Source organism: Octodon degus, unplaced genomic scaffold (genome assembly GCF_000260255.1).
Source record: "Octodon degus isolate 3935 unplaced genomic scaffold, OctDeg1.0 scaffold00045, whole genome shotgun sequence".
NCBI lineage: Eukaryota > Metazoa > Chordata > Mammalia > Rodentia > Octodontidae > Octodon > Octodon degus.
Window position 1 is genome coordinate 7,172,560 of NW_004524621.1, and position 6,430 is coordinate 7,178,989.

A 6,430-nucleotide genomic window follows, 5' to 3' on the forward strand; every position below is an offset into this window, starting at 1 on the left:
AAGATTTTAGAGAGAAAGCTTTTAGTTTTTGACCATGTAGTATGATGCTAGTTGGTGGTATGTCATAGATGGTTTTTATAAGATTGAGGTAAAGACCATTTATTCTAATTTTCTGTAGCATTTTTATCATGAATGGGTGTTGGACTTTGTCAAATGCTTTTTCTGCATCTATTGAGATGAACATGTGATTTTTGTCTTTGGTTCTACTAAAGTGTATTACACTTATTGATTTGCATATGTTGAACCATCCCTGCATCCCTGGGATGCATTCTATTTAGTTATGGTGTATACGCTTCTTGATGATTTGCTGCATTATTTGCCAGTATCTTATTAAAAATTTTTGCACCAAAAAAAAAAAAAAAAAAAAAAAAGCAGTGGCTTCTGCAGCCCCGGGCTCCAGTGCTGTCCTTCAGCTACAGGGACCCTGTCAGTGTGACCCACTACTCTGTGTTTCTTTGATTATTAGAGAGCCTGCCCACTCAAGTGTTGTAATTTTAAAAATTTTGTCATGTGAAAGTCTTTTCCATAACTTTTCTAAAGTATATATTGCAAGCATTTCCTCAGGTTATTTGCTCTGTGTCTTGTTGATAATGCCTTTTAAAAATGAACTTTAAAATAATTTTACATTTATAAAAAAATTAAAGATCATAGGTAATTTTCCCATAACCCTCACCAAGTTTTCCCTTTTACTAACATCTTCTGTAAGTGTGGTACATTTGTAGCACTAATACCTTACCAACCACAAAATCTATTTTTATTCACATTTCTTTAGTTTCTCCTTAGTCTTTTTTCCATTTTAAAGGGACAGAACAGGCATTTTTAGAATATTCCTTAACTGGGGTTATGATGATGTTTTTCTCATGGTTAGATTGAGATTGTAGGTTTGGGAAAGAGATGAGTGCCCTTCTCATCACATTGTGTCACAGAAAACTTCTGTCAACATAGCTTTCTATGTAGTGCTGTCCTTGTCTCCATATAGAGTTGTTCTCTGTCCCTTGCAATGCTGTTCTCTTGGTTAGACAGCCATTAACATGCAGCCTACAGCCAAGAGTAAAAGACAGGGTAGCTTTGTTTAATTCCTACTTTTTAAGTTGTACAGTATATCAGTCAGTGTTCACTAGAGTAACAGATTTAATGTAATACTATACAGGTAGAATTTACAAGGTAGGGTTGCAGTGGCCACTTACAGCATCAGGTGTGGAAGAGTACAAAAGGGCTGTCTGCACACCTGAGAGCTGAACGATCCAGCGGAGATGAAAAAGCTATTTCACCACAGAGTCCTGTTGGAGTCTGTATCAGGAAGCCAACGGGTCGATGCTGGAAGGCTGGAGCATCAGAGCTGGAGGCCCAGAGGACATCCAAAGGTGATGGTGAAACTGAAGCTGCTCCAAAGAAACCCTGCGAGAGACTTCCGGGCTCTTCTTTTACTTATTCAAGTAAAAGGCTGTAAGCCTATTGGTTAATTCCCAGGGTGGGTCTTCCCTCTTCAGTAAATTGGTCATCCACACCCAGAGCTGTACCAAGTCAATCAGCTGAATGTGTCTTACTCAAGTTGATATCACAGTAAATTATCACAACTATGATTTGTGTTGGTGTATGTTATAGCTTATATCTAGATGTTCCCTCAAGCCTTATGTGCTGGTAGATGGGGCTTTTCAGGTCTGGGATGTGTTATGCTGGGATTAAAGGTGTGTGGCACTAAGCTAATTGACTGACTGGAACTAATATAGTTCTGAGTATGGCTGAAAGGATTTACTGAAACAGAAACCCCGACCCTGGGTATGGGTGGCACCACACAAAAGGCTTTTATCCAGGAATGGTAAAAGGGAAAGGCAGGACCACTACTGCTGCTGCTGCTGCTGCTTGCTGTTTGCGACTTGCTGTCTCCTGCCTGCTATGTTATAGTCTTTCTCCTCTACAATGCTCCTCTTGCCATGCCATCCTGCCTTAGAGCCAGCTGACTGTGAACTGAAACCGCTACATATTGTGGACCAAAATAAACCTTTCCTCTTTTAACTTTGGGTGTCTGGTATTTTGTTTCAGCAATGAGAAAAGCAGTATGTGAGATTAAAATCAGACTTCAATTTAAAAACAAAAATTGGTCTAATGCAATTTGTGCTAGTACCTTTTGTTAAATAATTTCTCCATTCACAAATCTTTCATTTCATAGGGTAGAATTCAGTACTATAATTGTGTGTTTGATGTTGGCATAAAAATAACTTCAAATGAGTTGTATCTGTATTGTAACCTCTACTATTAAAACACAATTATTTCTATGTTAGTAGCTATGGAACAAGAATATACAACTAAAGAATAGGACAATGAATATGAGACAGGTCCACATGTTATCAGTTGCAGCAATAATGTTGTATCATTAAAGCTCTTTTTAATGGGAATTGAATTCAGGATGTTATACTTGCAGGCAGGCATTGTGCCACTGAGCTATATCCTCAGCCCTAAAGTTTCTGTTAGAAGACAAACTGATAAACCACTGATATACACAGGACATGGGTGGTCTCAGCAGTCACTGTGGAGTGAAGGAAGCTGGACATGAAAGAGCCCATTCTCTGGTTTCACTTATATAAGGTTCTAACCTGGCCACCTAATTCACAATTACAGAAAGCAGAGGAGTAGACTCTGCTCCCAGGAAAATGGCAAAACATACTTTTTTCTTCCTACTGCTAAGCACAACTGAAAACATGCCAGTAGGTATAAAGAAATAAACCCAGACAGGCCCTGCTATTATCTAATGAAAGGGGCAGCCTCATCACACAGAAGTGTTCGAGACCAAAACCTCTCTGCCCAGATAGCCTCTGCAAAACCCCAGGCTACCCTTGCCAAAGAAGGTTCATTAGAGAAATCAGGTCCACCCAGTGGGAGAGGAATTGAAAGGAACACAGTCATTGTCACCTTTGTTTCTGGTGTCTATGAATAAGCCACTCTGGGCTTCAGTCTTCTTCCCCTGGGTCCCGGCCATGCCTCTAGCTCAGTGGCAGCCCCTCTACTGTCCCAGTGGGGTTTTCCTTCTGTCTTACTATGTAGAACAGCAGTCAGTTTTTAAGCAGTGTTTGTGGAATCCATTTCACCCTCCTCCCTGCTTCTAGTTATTCTCTTCCAGACTCATGGAAAGAGCAAAGGTACTTACTTTACAGCAACTGGAAGCAGAGCAGAGGAACAGAGCCAGAAAGCAAGAGCCTGGGAGCCATATAGAGTACCAGGGCACTCCTCCTTTACCCTCACAGACACCACCCAAGAGTGCTTTACATACTAAGAGGCTCCTAAGACATTCATGTTGACACAGTCAGCTTAACCTCCATGGTGAATGTCATGGTGCCTGGGTCTCTGGTCCTCAGAGAGGCTCCAATTCGTGGTTCATGAGGCTCAGGAGTCCACATGGAGGTTATGTGGGCCTGGGATCCAGCACAATGGTGGGCAGCCAGGCCAGATGGAGTATGGGGCAGGCTGCAAGGCTGCTTGAGGTCCAGCTGCCACTGGCCACTCTTCTGGGCAGTGGCACCCAGTGCATTCACACTGCCAGTCATCAGAGCTTATACCTTAGGTCATAAGAAAACAACTAAAATGTTTTGCTGAAAGTCCAGTGTTTGTGATGAGCTGGACACCTTTTTCCAAGTACCAGACTTGTGGTGACAATGGGAGTGGCCTCGCCACAGCACCATGCAGTCCTGTTGCCCAGCAGCTGATTTTCATGCCTGCTCAGGAATTCCCCTGATAGTCACATAGCACCCAGATGTCCCCAGGCTGCTATGCCTGCAGTAATGAATCATGAGTAACACTTCTGAAAATGTGTAGACCACAGAGAAAATTGTGAGCAAAATGGTCCAACAAGGGAAAGGAAGTTATATTTTTAGAAACTACATTCAGTCTTCCAAAAGTTTACCTGGGAGACAGGTGATATGAGAGGTTTTAAATGACAGAAAGTTGCTGTGGAGCCACAGGGACAAAGTTGCTGTGGAGCCTGTGCACCTAATCTTCCTATGCTTTTGGCCCCAAGGATTCAAGAACTGAATGTGTAGATAGCTCAAGGGGCTCAGCTCTGAGTCCAGCGGAGAGGCCTGAGACACACTGATATCCCCTCAGCTTCCACCACTGAACACTGTCACGGCATCACAGTTGTGAGTGCTGCTCAATGAGCTCTGCAGCACCCTAGAAGCTGCCTGGGAGGAGTTAGGCCCATATCTTCCTGACTCCATACTGAAGGGAGCCAGGACCAGAAAATCCACCACTTTTCTGGTTAGGTGTGGCCTGCAAGCGTCAAATTTGCAGTCTCAGATATAATGCATGTGTGCCCCCTGCTGGCAACTGGAAGCTGTTTTGAAGATTTTCTGCAATGTAAGCTGCCATGCTCCCTTACTTGAGTGTTGGGACAAAAGTAAGTTCCTCTAAGTGTTTGTAGCACCCCTGATAGCCCATTATGGCAGAAGGGCCCAGTGGAAAAAAAAAAAAAAAACTGCTCACCTCATAGCAACCAGGAAGCAACTTGGGGAGCAACTCTGCCAGTCCCTTATGCCAGAAAAGGTTCAGTAGAGAGGTTAGGCTTTCCCCAATGGAATGGAGCAAGAAGTACAATACGCTCACAGGACTCAAGCTCAGAAAGTCTCAGAGTTCTGGGGGCTTGGTTATGCACACTGCTGTACAAGAGGAGGACATGGCAGAACACTCTTTTGAGCACATTTGGGTCTGGATCCTGCGCTGGATGAGCCACTGTGCTTTTCTGCACCTGCCAATAGGCCTAGAAGCCAGCGTCACAGGGCTCCCTGTCTTCTGTGTGAATGGTCTGATGTCCCAGGCTAGGTAGCCTGGACTTTGCCCCAGAGGTGGAAAGAATACAGAGAGCCAGCATCGTGGCAGCCCAGAGAGGACAGGCCAGACAGCTCTGCATCTTCTTCCCAGAGAACAGGTTATCAGAGAGCCTCAGTCATAGCCTCTGTGACTTCACTAAATGAAAAGCTGCCCTATTTTCCAGAACCCAAGCAAGTTTAGATCACATGAGGAACAAGTGGAAGACAACATTTCCATACCACCAGCAGCTACCTCTCATCCTTCAGAGGGGCTAGCTGGCTTGCCCTGAGCTTGGCTACTTCCCTGGGTTGGGCTGCCAGCTGTAGTTCTCTGCGGGAGGTATGAACTGTGGCATCCTGATCTTATCCTGGAATTCCTCCTGCTCATCTGATCCAACAGTGTATTAGTTAGCTTTCCATCATCATAACAAAAGATCTGAGATAAACAATTTAAAGGAAAAGAGATTTGCTTTGGCTCATGAGTTCAGAAGTTTTAGTTCATGATCAACTTGAACTGAAACATCTTAGCAGCCATAGTGGAGGAAAGCTACTTACCTCATGGCAGCCAGGCAAAAGAGTGACTTCCTCTTTCTTCTACTTTTGTCCCATCTGGGCCCCAAGCCTGGATTCAGGAAAGGTCTCCCCCTTCAGTTTGCTGACCCATAGCCAATCATTTTTTGAAACACTCACATTCCCATCCAATCAAGTTGACAATAAAGATTAACCATCACAAACACCAACCCTCCCAATTCTGCCTACACTGCTGACCCTTACTTTGGTATTGCTCCAAGGACATTGCTTCTCCAATCCTGACTGCTGCAGGATTTCCAGTCACTTCCATGCAGCAGTCAGGATGACCTTCAAGAAGTACAGGTAGACACATGGTCTACCCTATGCAACTCCTGTGGTACATGTCCGGTGTTAAGAACACAGTCCAGCTGCCCATTGTTGCCCAGCCAGGCCCTGCTTTTTTGTCCAGTGTCTTCCTGTGCACTGACCTTCCATCTCAGTGACAAGTGTCCCCAAGACCCTGGTCTTTTTATAGTCCTTTGTAAGTGCCACATTCCACCTGACTCTTAGTGATGTATGCTGGCTGTACTCTCTGTTTCTCATAATCAAATAATTTTGTAGCAAATGAGAGTCAATGTGTGACACATATGCAGTGTAAACTATGGACAGACTTGTCCCTGAGTGTGTATCTGCCACTAGACACATCCTGGCCCACTGCCACAAGTTCATCCTCACTCTACACTCTGCCTTTCCCTCTTCCCTAAGCTTCTCTCTTTCCAATTATTTATTGCATGTTATCTGAACCTGGCGATTGCTTTTTAAATGTTTGTAGAAATCTCCAGTGAAATCTTTTGGACCTGGAGATTTCTCTTTCTGGAGCTTTTTGTTACAAATCCAGTTTCTTCATCTGCTATGAAGATGTTGCACTTCTACCATTTGTTGCTTTTGGTGGTGTCCTGCTTATTCTCACATCCCTGTTTGTTTTCTAGGGCTTTTCAGGAGCTTACTGGACACAGGTTGATAAGCACTCCAAGAAGCATGCTTTTGACTGCTTTACTCTCCTGGTCAGAGAACTATAATGTTTCTGTTACTTTAGAGGTGGCCTTCGTTGATTTTTTTTT